Genomic DNA, 22,535 nt, shown 5'->3' on the forward strand with positions numbered 1-22,535 from the left:
ACATTACTGATCCGGTTCTGATCCTGAGTTACATCCTGTATTATACTCCAGAGCTGCACTCACTATTCTGCTGGTGCAGTCACTGTGTACATACATTACATTACTGATCCTGTACTGATCCTGAGTTACATCATGTATTATACTCCAGAGCTGCACTCACTATTCTGCTTGTTCAGTCACTGTGCACATACATAACATTACTGATCCTCAGTTATATCCTGTATTATACTCCAGAGCTGCACTCACTATTCTGCTAGTGCATTCTCTGTGTACATACATTACATTACTGATCCTGAGTTATATACTGTATTATACTCCAGAGCTGCTCTCACTATTCTGCTGGTGCAGTCACTGTGCACATACATTACATTACTGATCCTGTACTGATCCTGAGTTACATCCTGTATTATACTCCAGAGCTGCACTCACTATTCTGCTGGTGCAGTCACTGTGTACATACATTACATTACTAATCCTGTGCTGATCCTGAGTTACATCCTGTATTATACTCCAGAGCTGCACTCACTATTCTGCTGGTGCAGTCACTGTGTACATACATTATATTACTGATCCTGTACTGATCCTGAGTTGCATCCTGTATTATACTCCAGAGCTGCACTCACTATTCTGCTGGTGCAGTCACTGTGTACATACATTACATTACTGATTCTGTACTGATCCTGAGTTACATCCTGTATTATACTCCAGAGCTGCACTCACTATTCTGCTGGTGCAGTCACTGTGTACATACATTACATTATTGATCCTGTACTGATCCTGAGTTACATCCTGTATTATACTCCAGAGCAGCACTCACTATTCTGCTGGTTCAGTCACTGTGTACATACATTACATTACTGATCCTGAGTTACATCTTGTATTATAATCCAGAGCTGCACTCTCTATTCTGCTGGTGCAGTCACTGTGCACATACATTACATTACTGATCCTGTACTGATCCTGACTTACATACTGTATTATACTCCAGAGCTGCACTCACTATTCTGCTGGTGCAGTCACTGTGCACATACATTACATTACTGACCCTCTACTGATCCTCAGATACATCTTGTATTATACTTCAGAGCTGCACTCACTATTCTGCTGGTGGAGTCACTGTGTACATACATTACATTACTGATCCTGCACTGATCCTGAGTTATATCCTGTATTATACTCCAGAGCTGCACTCACTATTCTGCTGGTGCAGTCACTGTGCACATACATTACATTACTGATCCGGTTCTGATCCTGAGTTACATCCTGTATTATACTCCAGAGCTGCACTCACTATTCTGCTGGTGCAGTCACTGTGTACATACATTACATTACTGATCCTGTACTGATCCTGAGTTACATCCTGTATTATACTCCAGAGCTGCAATCACTATTCTGCTGGTGCAGCCACTGTGTACATATATTACATTACTGATCCTGTACTGATCCTGAGTTATATCCTGTATTATACTCCAGAGCTGCACTCACTATTCTGCTAGTGCAGTCGCTGTGTACATACATTACATTACTGATCCTGAGTTCCATCCTGTATTATACTCCAGAGCTGCACTCACTATTCTGCTAGTGCAGTCGCTGTGTACATACATTACATTACTGATCCTGAGTTCCATCCTGTATTATACTCCAGAGCTGCACTCACTATTCTGCTGGTGCAGTCACTGTGCACATACATTACATTACTGATCCGGTTCTGATCCTGAGTTACATCCTGTATTATACTCCAGAGCTGCACTCACTATTCTGCTGGTGCACCACTGTGTACATATATTACATTACTGATCCTGTACTGATCCTGAGTTACATCACTTATTATACCCCAGAGCTGCACTCACTATTCTGCTAGTGCAGTCACTGTGTACATACATTACATTACTGATCCTGAGTTCCATCCTGTATTATACTCCAGAGCTGCACTCACTATTCTGCTGGTGCAGTCACTGTGTACATACATTACATTACTGATCCTGTACTGATCCTGAGTTACATCGTATATTATACTCCAGAGCTGCACTCACTATTCTGCTGGTGCAGTCACTGTGTGCATACATTACATTACTGATCCTGAGTTACATCCTGTATTATAATCCTGAGCTGTACTCACTATTCTGCTGGTGCAGTCACTGTGTACATATATTACATTACTAATCTTGTACTTATCCTGACTTGCATCCTGTATTATACTCCAGAGCTGCACTCACTATTCTGCTTGTGCAGTCACTGTGCACGTACATTACATTACTGATCCTCTACTGATCCTCAGTTACATCCTGTATTATACTCCAGAGCTGCACTCACTATTCTGCTGGTGGAGTCACTGTGTACATACATTACATTACTGATCCTGCACTGATCCTGAGTTATATACTGTATTATACTCCATAGCTGCTCTCACTATTCTGCTGGTGCAGTCACTGTGTACATACATTACATTACTGATCCTGAGTTACATCCTGTATTATACTCCAGAGCTGTACTCACTATTCTGCTGGTGCAGTCACTGTGTACATACATTACATTACTCATCCTGAGTTACATCTTGTATTATAATCCAGAGCTGCACTCACTATTCTGCTGGTGCAGTCACTGTGCACATACATTACATTATTGATCCTGTACTGATCCTGAGTTACATCCTGTATTATACTCCAGAGCAGTACTCACTATTCTGCTGGTTCAGTCACTGTGTACATACATTACATTACTGATCCTGAGTTACATCTTGTATTATAATCCAGAGCTGCACTCTCTATTCTGCTGGTGCAGTCACTGTGCACATACATTACATTACTGATCCTGTACTGATCCTGACTTACATACTGTATTATACTCCAGAGCTGCACTCACTATTCCGCTGGTGCAGTCACTGTGCACATACATTACATTACTGATCCTCTACTCATCCTCAGTTACTTCCTTTATTATACTCCAGAGCTGCACTCACTATTCTGCTCGTGGGGTCACTGTGTACATATATAATATTACTGATCCTGAGTTACATCCTCTATTATAATCCAGAGCTGCACACACTATTCTGCTGGTGCAGTCACTGTGTACATACATTACATTACTGATCCTGAGATACATCCTGTATTATACTCCAGAGCTGCACTCACTATTCTGCTGGTCTAGTCACTGTGTACATACATTACTGATCCTGAGTTACATCCTGTATTATACTCGAGAGCTGAACTCAGTATTCTGCTGGTGCAGTCACTGTGTACATACATTACATTACTGATCCTGAGTTCCATCCTGTATTATACTCCAGAGCTGTACTCACTATTCTGCTGGTGCAGTCACTGTGTACATACATTACATTACTGATCCTGTACTGATCCTGAGTTACATCCTATATTATACTCCAGAGCTGCACTCACTATTCTGCTGGTGCAGTCACTGTGTACATACATTACATTACTGATCCTGAGTTACATCCTGTTTTATAATCCAGAGCTGCACTCACTATTCTGCTTGTGCAGTCACTGTGTACATATATTACATTACTGATCCTGTACTGATCCTGACTTACATCCTGTATTATACTCCAGAGCTGCACTCACTATTCTGCTGGTGCAGTCACTGTGCACATACATTACATTACTGACCCTCTACTGATCCTCAGATACATCCTGTATTATACTTCAGAGCTGCACTCACTATTCTGCTGGTGGAGTCACTGTGTACATACATTACATTACTGATCCTGCACTGATCCTGAGTTATATCCTGTATTATACTCCAGAGCTGCACTCACTATTCTGCTGGTGCAGTCACTGTGCACATACAATACATTACTGATCCGGTCCTGTTCCTGAGTTCCATCCTGTATTATACTCCAGAGCTGCACTCACTATTCTGCTGGTGCAGCTACTGTGTACATATATTACATTACTGATCCTGTACTGATCCTGAGTTACATCCTGTATTATACTCCAGAGCTGCACTCACTATTCTGCTGGTGCAGTCACTGTGCACATACATTACATTACTGATCCGGTTCTGATCCTGAGTTACATCCTGTATTATATTCCAGAGCTGCACTCACTATTCTGCTGGTGCAGTCACTGTGTACATACATTACATTACTGATCCTGTACTGATCCTGAGTTACATCATGTATTATACTCCAGAGCTGCACTCACTATTCTGCTGGTGCAGCCACTGTGTACATATATTACATTACTGATCCTGTACTGATCCTGAGTTACATCCCTTATTATAACCCAGAGCTTCACTCACTATTCTGCTAGTGCTGTCACAGTGCACATACATTACACTACTGATCCTGAGTTCCATCCTGTATTATACTCCAGAGCTGCACTCACTATTCTGCTGCTGCAGTCACTGTGTACATACATTACATTACTCATCCTGAGTTACATCTTGTATTATAATCCAGAGCTGCACTCACTATTCTGCTGGTGCAGTCACTGTGTACATACATTACATTACTGATCCTGAGTTACATCTTGTATTATAATCCAGAGCTGCACTCTCTATTCTGCTGGTGCAGTCACTGTGCACATACATTACATTACTGATCCTGTACTGATCCTGACTTACATACTGTATTATACTCCAGAGCTGCACTCACTATTCTGCTGGTGCAGTCACTGTGCACATACATTACATTACTGATCCTCTACTCATCCTCAGTTACTTCCTTTATTATACTCCAGAGCTGCGCTCACTATTCTGCTCGTGGGGTCACTGTGTACATACATAATATTACTGATCCTGAGTTACATCCTCTATTATAATCCAGAGCTGCACTCACTATTCTGCTGGTGCAGTCACTGTGTACATACATTACATTACTGATCCTGAGATACATCCTGTATAATACTCCAGAGCTGCACTCACTATTCTGCTGGTGCAGTCACTGTGTACATACATTACTGATCCTGAGTTACATCCTGTATTATACTCGAGAGCTGAACTCACTATTCTGCTTGTGCAGTCACTGTGTACATACATTACATTACTGATCCTGAGTTCCATCCTGTATTATACTCCAGAGCTGTACTCACTATTCTGCTGGTGCAGTCACTGTGTACATACAATTACATTACTGATCCTGTACTGATCCTGAGTTACATCCTGTATTATACTCCAGAGCTGCACTCACTATTCTGCTTGTGCAGTCACTGTGTACATATATTACATTACTGATCCTGTACTGATCCTGACTTACATCCTGTATTATACTCCAGAGCTGCACTCACTATTCTGCTGGTGCAGTCACTGTGCACATACATTACATTACTGACCCTCTACTGATCCTCAGATACATCCTGTATTATACTTCAGAGCTGCACTCACTATTCTGCTGGTGGAGTCACTGTGTACATACATTACATTACTGATCCTGCACTGATCCTGAGTTATATCCTGTATTATACTCCAGAGCTGCACTCACTATTCTGCTGGTGCAGTCACTGTGCACATACAATACATTACTGATCCGGTTCTGTTCCTGAGTTCCATCCTGTATTATACTCCAGAGCTGCACTCACTATTCTGCTGGTGCAGCCACTGTGTACATATATTACATTACTGATCCTGTACTGATCCTGAGTTACATCCTGTATTATACTCCAGAGCTGCACTCACTATTCTGCTGGTGCAGTCACTGTGCACATACATTACATTACTGATCCGGTTCTGATCCTGAGTTACATCCTGTATTATATTCCAGAGCTGCACTCACTATTCTGCTGGTGCAGTCACTGTGTACATACATTACATTACTGATCCTGTACTGATCCTGAGTTACATCATGTATTATACTCCAGAGCTGCACTCACTATTCTGCTGGTGCAGCCACTGTGTACATATATTACATTACTGATCCTGTACTGATCCTGAGTTACATCCTGTATTATAACCCAGAGCTTCACTCACTATTCTGCTAGTGCTGTCACTGTGCACATACATTACACTACTGATCCTGAGTTCCATCCTGTATTATAATCCAGAGCTGCACTCACTATTCTGCTGGTGCAGCCACTGTGTACATACATTATACTACTGATCCTGAGTTCCATCCTGTATTATACTCCAGAGCTGCACTCACTATTCTGCTGGTGCAGTCACTGTGTACATACATTACATTACTGATCCTGAGTTACATCCTGTATTATACTCCAGAACTGCACTCACTATTCTGCTGGTGCAGCCACTGTGTACATACATTATACTACTGATCCTGAGTTCCATCCTGTATTATACTCCAGAGCTGCACTCACTATTCTGCTGGTGCAGTCACTGTGTACATACATTACATTACTGATCCTGAGTTACATCCTATATTATACTCCAGAGCTGCACTCACTATTCTGCTGGTGCAGTCACTGTGTACATACATTACATTTCTGATCCTGAGTTACATCCTGTATTATAATCATGAGCTGTACTCACTATTCTGCTGGTGCAGTCACTGTGTACATATATTACATTACTGATCGTGTACTGATCCTGACTTCCATCCTGTATTATACTCCAGAGCTGCACTCACTATTCTGCTTGTTCAGTCACTGTGCACATACATTACATTACTGATCCTCAGTTATATCCTGTATTATACTCCAGAGCTGCACTCACTATTCTGCTAGTGCATTCTCTGTGTACATACATTACATTACTGATCCTGAGTTATATACTGTATTATACTCCAGAGCTGCTCTCACTATTCTGTTGGTGCAGTCACTGTGCACATACATTACATTACTGATCCTGTACTGATCCTGAGTTACATCCTGTATTATACTCCAGAGCTGCACTCACTATTCTGCTGGTGCAGTCACTGTGTACATACATTACATTACTGATTCTGTACTGATCCTGAGTTACATCCTGTATTATACTCCAGAGCTGCACTCACTATTCTGCTGGTGCAGTCACTGTGTACATACATTACATTATTGATCCTGTACTGATCCTGAGTTACATCCTGTATTATACTCCAGAGCAGCACTCACTATTCTGCTGGTTCAGTCACTGTGTACATACATTACATTACTGATCCTGAGTTACATCTTGTATTATAATCCAGAGCTGCACTCTCTATTCTGCTGGTGCAGTCACTGTGCACATACATTACATTACTGATCCTGTACTGATCCTGACTTACATACTGTATTATACTCCAGAGCTGCACTCACTATTCTGCTGGTGCAGTCACTGTGCACATACATTACATTACTGATCCTCTACTCATCCTCAGTTACTTCCTTTATTATACTCCAGAGCTGCACTCACTATTCTGCTCGTGGGGTCACTGTGTACATACATAATATTACTGATCCTGAGTTACATCCTCTATTATAATCCATAGCTGCACACACTATTCTGCTGGTGCAGTCACTGTGTACATACATTACATTACTGATCCTGAGATACATCCTGTATTATACTCCAGAGCTGCACTCACTATTCTGCTGGTGCAGTCACTGTGTACATACATTACTGATCCTGAGTTACATCCTGTATTATACTCGAGAGCTGAACTCACTATTCTGCTGGTGCAGTCACTGTGTACATACATTACATTACTGATCCTGAGTTCCATCCTGTATTATACTCCAGAGCTGTACTCACTATTCTGCTGGTGCAGTCACTGTGTACATACATTACATTACTGATCCTGTACTGATCCTGAGTTACATCCTATATTATACTCCAGAGCTGCACTCACTATTCTGCTGGTGCAGTCACTGTGTACATACAATTACATTACTGATCCTGAGTTACATCCTGTTTTATAATCCAGAGCTGCACTCACTATTCTGCTTGTGCAGTCACTGTGTACATATATTACATTACTGATCCTGTACTGATCCTGACTTACATCCTGTATTATACTCCAGAGCTGCACTCACTATTCTGCTGGTGCAGTCACTGTGCACATACATTACATTACTGACCCTCTACTGATCCTCAGATACATCCTGTATTATACTTCAGAGCTGCACTCACTATTCTGCTGGTGGAGTCACTGTGTACATACATTACATTACTGATCCTGCACTGATCCTGAGTTATATCCTGTATTATACTCCAGAGCTGCACTCACTATTCTGCTGGTGCAGTCACTGTGTACATACATTACATTATTGATCCTGTACTGATCCTGAGTTACATCCTGTATTATACTCCAGAGCAGCACTCACTATTCTGCTGGTTCAGTCACTGTGTACATACATTACATTACTGATCCTGAGTTACATCTTGTATTATAATCCAGAGCTGCACTCTCTATTCTGCTGGTGCAGTCACTGTGCACATACATTACATTACTGATCCTGTACTGATCCTGACTTACATACTGTATTATACTCCAGAGCTGCACTCACTATTCTGCTGGTGCAGTCACTGTGCACATACATTACATTACTGATCCTCTACTCATCCTCAGTTACTTCCTTTATTATACTCCAGAGCTGCACTCACTATTCTGCTCGTGGGGTCACTGTGTACATACATAATATTACTGATCCTGAGTTACATCCTCTATTATAATCCATAGCTGCACACACTATTCTGCTGGTGCAGTCACTGTGTACATACATTACATTACTGATCCTGAGATACATCCTGTATTATACTCCAGAGCTGCACTCACTATTCTGCTGGTGCAGTCACTGTGTACATACATTACTGATCCTGAGTTACATCCTGTATTATACTCGAGAGCTGAACTCACTATTCTGCTGGTGCAGTCACTGTGTACATACATTACATTACTGATCCTGAGTTCCATCCTGTATTATACTCCAGAGCTGTACTCACTATTCTGCTGGTGCAGTCACTGTGTACATACATTACATTACTGATCCTGTACTGATCCTGAGTTACATCCTATATTATACTCCAGAGCTGCACTCACTATTCTGCTGGTGCAGTCACTGTGTACATACAATTACATTACTGATCCTGAGTTACATCCTGTTTTATAATCCAGAGCTGCACTCACTATTCTGCTTGTGCAGTCACTGTGTACATATATTACATTACTGATCCTGTACTGATCCTGACTTACATCCTGTATTATACTCCAGAGCTGCACTCACTATTCTGCTGGTGCAGTCACTGTGCACATACATTACATTACTGACCCTCTACTGATCCTCAGATACATCCTGTATTATACTTCAGAGCTGCACTCACTATTCTGCTGGTGGAGTCACTGTGTACATACATTACATTACTGATCCTGCACTGATCCTGAGTTATATCCTGTATTATACTCCAGAGCTGCACTCACTATTCTGCTGGTGCAGTCACTGTGCACATACATTACATTACTGATCCGGTTCTGTTCCTGAGTTCCATCCTGTATTATACTCCAGAGCTGCACTCACTATTCTGCTGGTGCAGCCACTGTGTACATATATGACATTACTGATCCTGTACTGATCCTGAGTTACATCCTGTATTATACTCCAGAGCTGCACTCACTATTCTGCTAGTGCAGTCACTGTGTACATACATTACATTACTGATCCTGAGTTCCATCCTGTATTATACTCCAGAGCTGCACTTACTATTCTGCTAGTGCAGTCACTGTGTACATATATTACATTACTGATCCTGAGTTCCATCCTGTATTATACTCTAGACCTGCACTCACTATTCTGCTGGTGCAGTCACTGTGTACATACATTACATTACTGAACCGGTTCTGATCCTGAGTTACATCCTGTATTATATTCCAGAGCTGCACTCACTATTCTGCTGGTGCAGTCACTGTGTACATACATTACATTACTGATCCTGTACTGATCCTGAGTTACATCATGTATTATACTCCAGAGCTGCACTCACTATTCTGCTGGTGCAGCTACTGTGTACATATATTACATTACTGATCCTGTACTGATCCTGAGTTACATCCCTTATTATACCCCAGAGCTGCACTCACTATTCTGCTAGTGCTGTCACTGTGCACATACATTACACTACTGACCCTCTACTGATCCTCAGATACATCCTGTATTATACTTCAGAGCTGCACTCACTATTCTGCTGGTGGAGTCACTGTGTACATACATTACATTACTGATCCTGCACTGATCCTGAGTTATATCCTGTATTATACTCCAGAGCTGCACTCACTATTCTGCTGGTGCAGTCACTGTGCACATGCATTACATTACTGATCCGTTTCTGATCCTGAGTTACATCCTGTATTATACTCCAGAGCTGCACTCATTATTCTGCTGGTGCAGTCACTGTGTACATACATTACATTACTGATCCTGTACTGATCCTGTGTTACATCCTGTATTATACTCCAGAGCTGCACTCACTGTTCTGCTGGTGCAGCCACTGTGTACATATATTACATTATTGATCCTGTACTGATCCTGAGTTACATCCTGTATTATACTCCAGAGCTGCACTCACTATTCTGCTAGTGCAGTCACTGTGCACATACATTACATTACTGATCCTGAGTTCCATCCTGTTTTATACTCCAGAGCTGCACTCACTATTCTGCTAGTGCAGTCACTGTGAACATACATTACATTACTGATCCTGAGTTCCATCCTGTATTATACTCCAGAGCTGCACTCACTATTCTGCTGGTGCAGTCACTGTGCACATACATTACATTACTGATCCGGTTCTGATCCTGAGTTACATCCTGTATTATACTCCAGAGCTGCACTCACTATTCTGCTGGTGCAGTCACTGTGTACATACATTACATTACTGATCCTGTACTGATCCTGAGTTACATCATGTATTATACTCCAGAGCTGCACTCACTATTCTGTTGGTGCAGCCACTGTGTACATATATTACATTACTGATCCTGTACTGATCCTGAGTTACATCCCTTATTATACCCCAGAGCTGCACTCACTATTCTGCTAGTGCAGTCACTGTGTACATACATTATACTACTGATCCTGAGTTCCATCCTGTATTATACTCCAGAGCTGCACTCACTATTCTGCTGGTGCAGTCACTGTGTACATACATTACATTACTGATCCTGAGTTACATCCTATATTATACTCCAGAGCTGCACTCACTATTCTGCTGGTGCAGTCACTGTGTACATACATTACATTTCTGATCCTGAGTTACATCCTGTATTATAATCATGAGCTGTACTCACTATTCTGCTGGTGCAGTCACTGTGTACATATATTACATTACTGATCTTGTACTGATCCTGACTTGTATCCTGTATTATACTCCAGAGCTGCACTCACTATTCTGCTTGTTCAGTCACTGTGCACATACATTACATTACTGATCCTCAGTTATATCCTGTATTATACTCCAGAGCTGCACTCACTATTCTGCTAGTGCATTCTCTGTGTACATACATTACATTACTGATCCTGAGTTATATACTGTATTATACTCCAGAGCTGCTCTCACTATTCTGCTGGTGCAGTCACTGTGCACATACATTACATTACTGATCCTGTACTGATCCTGAGTTACATCCTGTATTATACTCCAGAGCTGCACTCACTATTCTGCTGGTGCAGTCACTGTGTACATACATTACATTACTAATCCTGTGCTGATCCTGAGTTACATCCTGTATTATACTCCAGAGCTGCACTCACTATTCTGCTGGTGCAGTCACTGTGTACATACATTATATTACTGATCCTGTACTGATCCTGAATTGCATCCTGTATTATACTCCAGAGCTGCACTCACTATTCTGCTGGTGCAGTCACTGTGTACATACATTACATTACTGATTCTGTACTGATCCTGAGTTACATCCTGTATTATACTCCAGAGCTGCACTCACTATTCTGCTGGTGCAGTCACTGTGTACATACATTACATTATTGATCCTGTACTGATCCTGAGTTACATCCTGTATTATACTCCAGAGCAGCACTCACTATTCTGCTGGTTCAGTCACTGTGTACATACATTACATTACTGATCCTGAGTTACATCTTGTATTATAATCCAGAGCTGCACTCTCTATTCTGCGGGTGCAGTCACTGTGCACATACATTACATTACTGATCCTGTACTGATCCTGACTTACATACTGTATTATACTCCAGAGCTGCACTCACTATTCTGCTGGTGCAGTCACTGTGCACATACATTACATTACTGATCCTCTACTCATCCTCAGTTACTTCCTTTATTATACTCCAGAGCTGCACTCACTATTCTGCTCGTGGGGTCACTGTGTACATACATAATATTACTGATCCTGAGTTACATCCTCTATTATAATCCAGAGCTGCACACAATATTCTGCTGGTACAGTCACTGTGTACATACATTACATTACTGATCCTGAGATACATTCTGTATTATACTCCAGAGCTGTACTCACTATTCTGCTGGTGCAGTCACTGTGTACATACATTACATTGCTGATCCTGTACTGATCCTGAGTTACATCCTATATTATACTCCAGAGCTGCACTCACTATTCTGCTGGTGCAGTCACTGTGTACATACATTACATTACTGATCCTGAGTTACATCCTGTTTTATAATCCAGAGCTGCACTCACTATTCTGCTTGTGCAGTCACTGTGTACATATATTACATTACTGATCCTGTACTGATCCTGACTTACATCCTGTATTATACTCCAGAGCTGCACTCACTATTCTGCTGGTGCAGTCACTGTGCACATACATTACATTACTGACAATCTACTGATCCTCAGGTACATCTTGTATTATACTTCAGAGCTGCACTCACTATTCTGCTGGTGGAGTCACTGTGTACATACATTACATTACTGATCCTGCACTGATCCTGAGTTATATCCTGTATTATACTCCAGAGCTGCACTCACTATTCTGCTGGTGCAGTCACTGTGCACATACATTACATTACTGATCCGGTTCTGATCCTGAGTTACATCCTGTATTATACTCCAGAGCTGCACTCACTATTCTGCTGGTGCAGTCACTGTGTACATACATTACATTACTGATCCTGTACTGATCCTGAGTTACATCCTGTATTATACTCCAGAGCTGCACTCACTGTTCTGCTGGTGCAGCCACTGTGTACATATATTACATTATTGATCCTGTACTGATCCTGAGTTACATCCTGTATTATACTCCAGAGCTGCACTCACTATTCTGCTAGTGCAGTCACTGTGCACATACATTACATTACTGATCCTGAGTTCCATCCTGTATTATACTCCAGAGCTGCACTCACTATTCTGCTAGTGCAGTCACTGTGAACATACATTACATTACTGATCCTGAGTTCCATCCTGTATTATACTCCAGAGCTGCACTCACTATTCTGCTGGTGCAGTCACTGTGCACATACATTACATTACTGATCCGGTTCTGATCCTGAGTTACATCCTGTATTATACTCCAGAGCTGCACTCACTATTCTGCTGGTGCAGTCACTGTGTACATACATTACATTACTGATCCTGTACTGATCCTGAGTTACATCATGTATTATACTCCAGAGCTGCACTCACTATTCTGCTTGTTCAGTCACTGTGCACATACATTACATTACTGATCCTCAGTTATATCCTGTATTATACTCCAGAGCTGCACTCACTATTCTGCTAGTGCATTCTCTGTGTACATACATTACATTACTGATCCTGAGTTATATACTGTATTATACTCCAGAGCTGCTCTCACTATTCTGCTGGTGCAGTCACTGTGCACATACATTACATTACTGATCCTGTACTGATCCTGAGTTACATCCTGTATTATACTCCAGAGCTGCACTCACTATTCTGCTGGTGCAGTCACTGTGTACATACATTACATTACTAATCCTGTGCTGATCCTGAGTTACATCCTGTATTATACTCCAGAGCTGCACTCACTATTCTGCTGGTGCAGTCACTGTGTACATACATTATATTACTGATCCTGTACTGATCCTGAGTTGCATCCTGTATTATACTCCAGAGCTGCACTCACTATTCTGCTGGTGCAGTCACTGTGTACATACATTACATTACTGATTCTGTACTGATCCTGAGTTACATCCTGTATTATACTCCAGAGCTGCACTCACTATTCTGCTGGTGCAGTCACTGTGTACATACATTACATTATTGATCCTGTACTGATCCTGAGTTACATCCTGTATTATACTCCAGAGCAGCACTCACTATTCTGCTGGTTCAGTCACTGTGTACATACATTACATTACTGATCCTGAGTTACATCTTGTATTATAATCCAGAGCTGCACTCTCTATTCTGCTGGTGCAGTCACTGTGCACATACATTACATTACTGATCCTGTACTGATCCTGACTTACATACTGTATTATACTCCAGAGCTGCACTCACTATTCTGCTGGTGCAGTCACTGTGCACATACATTACATTACTGACCCTCTACTGATCCTCAGATACATCTTGTATTATACTTCAGAGCTGCACTCACTATTCTGCTGGTGGAGTCACTGTGTACATACATTACATTACTGATCCTGCACTGATCCTGAGTTATATCCTGTATTATACTCCAGAGCTGCACTCACTATTCTGCTGGTGCAGTCACTGTGCACATACATTACATTACTGATCCGGTTCTGATCCTGAGTTACATCCTGTATTATACTCCAGAGCTGCACTCACTATTCTGCTGGTGCAGTCACTGTGTACATACATTACATTACTGATCCTGTACTGATCCTGAGTTACATCCTGTATTATACTCCAGAGCTGCAATCACTATTCTGCTGGTGCAGCCACTGTGTACATATATTACATTACTGATCCTGTACTGATCCTGAGTTATATCCTGTATTATACTCCAGAGCTGCACTCACTATTCTGCTAGTGCAGTCGCTGTGTACATACATTACATTACTGATCCTGAGTTCCATCCTGTATTATACTCCAGAGCTGCACTCACTATTCTGCTAGTGCAGTCGCTGTGTACATACATTACATTACTGATCCTGAGTTCCATCCTGTATTATACTCCAGAGCTGCACTCACTATTCTGCTGGTGCAGTCACTGTGCACATACATTACATTACTGATCCGGTTCTGATCCTGAGTTACATCCTGTATTATACTCCAGAGCTGCACTCACTATTCTGCTGGTGCACCACTGTGTACATATATTACATTACTGATCCTGTACTGATCCTGAGTTACATCACTTATTATACCCCAGAGCTGCACTCACTATTCTGCTAGTGCAGTCACTGTGTACATACATTACATTACTGATCCTGAGTTCCATCCTGTATTATACTCCAGAGCTGCACTCACTATTCTGCTGGTGCAGTCACTGTGTACATACATTACATTACTGATCCTGTACTGATCCTGAGTTACATCGTATATTATACTCCAGAGCTGCACTCACTATTCTGCTGGTGCAGTCACTGTGTGCATACATTACATTACTGATCCTGAGTTACATCCTGTATTATAATCCTGAGCTGTACTCACTATTCTGCTGGTGCAGTCACTGTGTACATATATTACATTACTAATCTTGTACTTATCCTGACTTGCATCCTGTATTATACTCCAGAGCTGCACTCACTATTCTGCTTGTGCAGTCACTGTGCACGTACATTACATTACTGATCCTCTACTGATCCTCAGTTACATCCTGTATTATACTCCAGAGCTGCACTCACTATTCTGCTGGTGGAGTCACTGTGTACATACATTACATTACTGATCCTGCACTGATCCTGAGTTATATACTGTATTATACTCCATAGCTGCTCTCACTATTCTGCTGGTGCAGTCACTGTGTACATACATTACATTACTGATCCTGAGTTACATCCTGTATTATACTCCAGAGCTGTACTCACTATTCTGCTGGTGCAGTCACTGTGTACATACATTACATTACTCATCCTGAGTTACATCTTGTATTATAATCCAGAGCTGCACTCACTATTCTGCTGGTGCAGTCACTGTGCACATACATTACATTATTGATCCTGTACTGATCCTGAGTTACATCCTGTATTATACTCCAGAGCAGTACTCACTATTCTGCTCGTTCAGTCACTGTGTACATACATTACATTACTGATCCTGAGTTACATCTTGTATTATAATCCAGAGCTGCACTCTCTATTCTGCTGGTGCAGTCACTGTGCACATACTTTACATTACTGTTCCTGTACTGATCCTGACTTACATACTGTATTATACTCCAGAGCTGCACTCACTATTCCGCTGGTGCAGTCACTGTGCACATACATTACATTACTGATCCTCTACTCATCCTCAGTTACTTCCTTTATTATACTCCAGAGCTGCACTCACTATTCTGCTCGTGGGGTCACTGTGTACATATATAATATTACTGATCCTGAGTTACATCCTCTATTATAATCCAGAGCTGCACACACTATTCTGCTGGTGCAGTCACTGTGTACATACATTACATTACTGATCCTGAGATACATCCTGTATTATACTCCAGAGCTGCACTCACTATTCTGCTGGTGCAGTCACTGTGTACATACATTACTGATCCTGAGTTACATCCTGTATTATACTCGAGAGCTGAACTCAGTATTCTGCTGGTGCAGTCACTGTGTACATACATTACATTACTGATCCTGAGTTCCATCCTGTATTATACTCCAGAGCTGTACTCACTATTCTGCTGGTGCAGTCACTGTGTACATACATTACATTACTGATCCTGTACTGATCCTGAGTTACATCCTATATTATACTCCAGAGCTGCACTCACTATTCTGCTGGTGCAGTCACTGTGTACATACATTACATTACTGATCCTGAGTTACATCCTGTTTTATAATCCAGAGCTGCACTCACTATTCTGCTTGTGCAGTCACTGTGTACATATATTACATTACTGATCCTGTACTGATCCTGACTTACATCCTGTATTATACTCCAGAGCTGCACTCACTATTCTGCTGGTGCAGTCACTGTGCACATACATTACATTACTGACCCTCTACTGATCCTCAGATACATCCTGTATTATACTTCAGAGCTGCACTCACTATTCTGCTGGTGGAGTCACTGTGTACATACATTACATTACTGATCCTGCACTGATCCTGAGTTATATCCTGTATTATACTCCAGAGCTGCACTCACTATTCTGCTGGTGCAGTCACTGTGCACATACAATACATTACTGATCCGGTCCTGTTCCTGAGTTCCATCCTGTATTATACTCCAGAGCTGCACTCACTATTCTGCTGGTGCAGCCACTGTGTACATATATTACATTACTGATCCTGTACTGATCCTGAGTTACATCCTGTATTATACTCCAGAGCTGCACTCACTATTCTGCTGGTGCAGTCACTGTGCACATACATTACATTACTGATCCGGTTCTGATCCTGAGTTACATCCTGTATTATATTCCAGAGCTGCACTCACTATTCTGCTGGTGCAGTCACTGTGTACATACATTACATTACTGATCCTGTACTGATCCTGAGTTACATCATGTATTATACTCCAGAGCTGCACTCACTATTCTGCTGGTGCAGCCACTGTGTACATATATTACATTACTGATCCTGTACTGATCCTGAGTTACATCCCTTATTATAACCCAGAGCTTCACTCACTATTCTGCTAGTGCTGTCACTGTGCACATACATTACACTACTGATCCTGAGTTCCATCCTGTATTATACTCCAGAGCTGCACTCACTATTCTGCTGCTGCAGTCACTGTGTACATACATTACATTACTCATCCTGAGTTACATCTTGTATTATAATCCAGAGCTGCACTCACTATTCTGCTGGTGCAGTCACTGTGTACATACATTACATTACTGATCCTGAGTTACATCTTGTATTATAATCCAGAGCTGCACTCTCTATTCTGCTGGTGCAGTCACTGTGCACATACATTACATTACTGATCCTGTACTGATCCTGACTTACATACTGTATTATACTCCAGAGCTGCACTCACTATTCTGCTGGTGCAGTCACTGTGCACATACATTACATTACTGATCCTCTACTCATCCTCAGTTACTTCCTTTATTATACTCCAGAGCTGCGCTCACTATTCTGCTCGTGGGGTCACTGTGTACATACATAATATTACTGATCCTGAGTTACATCCTCTATTATAATCCAGAGCTGCTCACACTATTCTGCTGGTGGAGTCACTGTGTACATACATTACATTACTGATCCTGAGATACATCCTGTATAATACTCCAGAGCTGCACTCACTATTCTGCTGGTGCAGTCACTGTGTACATACATTACTGATCCTGAGTTACATCCTGTATTATACTCGAGAGCTGAACTCACTATTCTGCTTGTGCAGTCACTGTGTACATACATTACATTACTGATCCTGAGTTCCATCCTGTATTATACTCCAGAGCTGTACTCACTATTCTGCTGGTGCAGTCACTGTGTACATACAATTACATTACTGATCCTGTACTGATCCTGAGTTACATCCTGTATTATACTCCAGAGCTGCACTCACTATTCTGCTTGTGCAGTCACTGTGTACATATATTACATTACTGATCCTGTACTGATCCTGACTTACATCCTGTATTATACTCCAGAGCTGCACTCACTATTCTGCTGGTGCAGTCACTGTGCACATACATTACATTACTGACCCTCTACTGATCCTCAGATACATCCTGTATTATAATTCAGAGCTGCACTCACTATTCTGCTGGTGGAGTCACTGTGTACATACATTACATTACTGATCCTGCACTGATCCTGAGTTATATCCTGTATTATACTCCAGAGCTGCACTCACTATTCTGCTGGTGCAGTCACTGTGCACATGCATTACATTACTGATCCGTTTCTGATCCTGAGTTACATCCTGTATTATACTCCAGAGCTGCACTCACTATTCTGCTGGTGCAGTCACTGTGTACATACATTACATTACTGATCCTGTACTGATCCTGAGTTACATCCTGTATTATACTCCAGAGCTGCACTCACTGTTCTGCTGGTGCAGCCACTGTGTACATATATTACATTATTGATCCTGTACTGATCCTGAGTTACATCCTGTATTATACTCCAGAGCTGCACTCACTATTCTGCTAGTGCAGTCACTGTGTACATACATTACATTACTGATCCTGAGTTCCATCCTGTATTATACTCCAGAGCTGCACTCACTATTCTGCTAGTGCAGTCACTGTGAACATACATTACATTACTGATCCTGAGTTCCATCCTGTATTATACTCCAGAGCTGCACTCACAATTCTGCTGGTGCAGTCACTGTGCACATACATTACATTACTGATCCGGTTCTGATCCTGAGTTACATCCTGTATTATACTCCAGAGCTGCACTCACTATTCTGCTGGTGCAGTCACTGTGTACATACATTACATTACTGATCCTGTACTGATCCTGAGTTACATCATGTATTATACTCCAGAACTGCACTCACTATTCTGCTGGTGCAGCCACTGTGTACATACATTATACTACTGATCCTGAGTTCCATCCTGTATTATACTCCAGAGCTGCACTCACTATTCTGCTGGTGCAGTCACTGTGTACATACATTACATTACTGATCCTGAGTTACATCCTATATTATACTCCAGAGCTGCACTCACTATTCTGCTGGTGCAGTCACTGTGTACATACATTACATTTCTGATCCTGAGTTACATCCTGTATTATAATCATGAGCTGTACTCACTATTCTGCTGGTGCAGTCACTGTGTACATATATTACATTACTGATCTTGTACTGATCCTGACTTGCATCCTGTATTATACTCCAGAGCTGCACTCACTATTCTGCTTGTTCAGTCACTGTGCACATACATTACATTACTGATCCTCAGTTATATCCTGTATTATACTCCAGAGCTGCACTCACTATTCTGCTAGTGCATTCTCTGTGTACATACATTACATTACTGATCCTGAGTTATATACTGTATTATACTCCAGAGCTGCTCTCACTATTCTGTTGGTGCAGTCACTGTGCACATACATTACATTACTGATCCTGTACTGATCCTGAGTTACATCCTGTATTATACTCCAGAGCTGCACTCACTATTCTGCTGGTGCAGTCACTGTGTACATACATTACATTACTGATTCTGTACTGATCCTGAGTTACATCCTGTATTATACTCCAGAGCTGCACTCACTATTCTGCTGGTGCAGTCACTGTGTACATACATTACATTATTGATCCTGTACTGATCCTGAGTTACATCCTGTATTATACTCCAGAGCAGCACTCACTATTCTGCTGGTTCAGTCACTGTGTACATACATTACATTACTGATCCTGAGTTACATCTTGTATTATAATCCAGAGCTGCACTCTCTATTCTGCTGGTGCAGTCACTGTGCACATACATTACATTACTGATCCTGTACTGATCCTGACTTACATACTGTATTATACTCCAGAGCTGCACTCACTATTCTGCTGGTGCAGTCACTGTGCACATACATTACATTACTGATCCTCTACTCATCCTCAGTTACTTCCTTTATTATACTCCAGAGCTGCACTCACTATTCTGCTCGTGGGGTCACTGTGTACATACATAATATTACTGATCCTGAGTTACATCCTCTATTATAATCCATAGCTGCACACACTATTCTGCTGGTGCAGTCACTGTGTACATACATTACATTACTGATCCTGAGATACATCCTGTATTATACTCCAGAGCTGCACTCACTATTCTGCTGGTGCAGTCACTGTGTACATACATTACTGATCCTGAGTTACATCCTGTATTATACTCGAGAGCTGAACTCACTATTCTGCTGGTGCAGTCACTGTGTACATACATTACATTACTGATCCTGAGTTCCATCCTGTATTATACTCCAGAGCTGTACTCACTATTCTGCTGGTGCAGTCACTGTGTACATACATTACATTACTGATCCTGTACTGATCCTGAGTTACATCCTATATTATACTCCAGAGCTGCACTCACTATTCTGCTGGTGCAGTCACTGTGTACATACAATTACATTACTGATCCTGAGTTACATCCTGTTTTATAATCCAAAGCTGCACTCACTATTCTGCTTGTGCAGTCACTGTGTACATATATTACATTACTGATCCTGTACTGATCCTGACTTACATCCTGTATTATACTCCAGAGCTGCACTCACTATTCTGCTGGTGCAGTCACTGTGCACATACATTACATTACTGACCCTCTACTGATCCTCAGATACATCCTGTATTATACTTCAGAGCTGCACTCACTATTCTGCTGGTGGAGTCACTGTGTACATACATTACATTACTGATCCTGCACTGATCCTGAGTTATATCCTGTATTATACTCCAGAGCTGCACTCACTATTCTGCTGGTGCAGTCACTGTGCACATACATTACATTACTGATCCGGTTCTGTTCCTGAGTTCCATCCTGTATTATACTCCAGAGCTGCACTCACTATTCTGCTGGTGCAGCCACTGTGTACATATATGACATTACTGATCCTGTACTGATCCTGAGTTACATCCTGTATTATACTCCAGAGCTGCACTCACTATTCTGCTAGTGCAGTCACTGTGTACATACATTACATTACTGATCCTGAGTTCCATCCTGTATTATACTCCAGAGCTGCACTTACTATTCTGCTAGTGCAGTCACTGTGTACATATATTACATTACTGATCCTGAGTTCCATCCTGTATTATACTCCAGAGCTGCACTCACTATTCTGCTGGTGCAGTCACTGTGTACATACATTACATTACTGAACCGGTTCTGATCCTGAGTTACATCCTGTATTATATTCCAGAGCTGCACTCACTATTCTGCTGGTGCAGTCACTGTGTACATACATTACATTACTGATCCTGTACTGATCCTGATTTACATCATGTATTATACTCCAGAGCTGCACTCACTATTCTGCTGGTGCAGCCACTGTGTACATATATTACATTACTGATCCTGTACTGATCCTGAGTTACATCCCTTATTATACCCCAGAGCTGCACTCACTATTCTGCTAGTGCTGTCACTGTGCACATACATTACACTACTGATCCTGAGTTCCATCCTGTATTATACTCCAGAGCTGCACTCACTATTCTGCTGCTGCAGTCACTGTGTACATACATTACATTACTCATCCTGAGTTACATCCTGTATTATATTCCAGAGCTGCACTCACTATTCTGCTGGTGCAGTCACTGTGTACATACATTACATTATTGATCCTGTACTGATCCTGAGTTACATCGTGTATTATACTCCAGAGCAGCACTCACTATTCTGCTGGTGCAGTCAATGTGTACATACATTACATTACTGATCCTGAGTTACATCTTGTATTATAATCCAGAGCTGCACTCTCTATTCTGCTGGTGCAGTCACTGTGCACATACATTACATTACTGATCCTGTACTGATCCTGACTTACATACTGTATTATAATCCAGAGCTGCACTCACTATTCTGCTGGTGCAGTCACTGTGCACATACATTACATTACTGATCCTCTACTCATCCTCAGTTACTTCCTTTATTATACTCCAGAGCTGCGCTCAC

Source organism: Phyllobates terribilis, unplaced genomic scaffold, assembly GCF_046119375.1.
Source record: "Phyllobates terribilis strain yellow unplaced genomic scaffold, ASM4611937v1 Scaffold_3__8_contigs__length_932513732, whole genome shotgun sequence".
In the NCBI taxonomy this organism is placed as follows: domain Eukaryota; kingdom Metazoa; phylum Chordata; class Amphibia; order Anura; family Dendrobatidae; genus Phyllobates; species Phyllobates terribilis.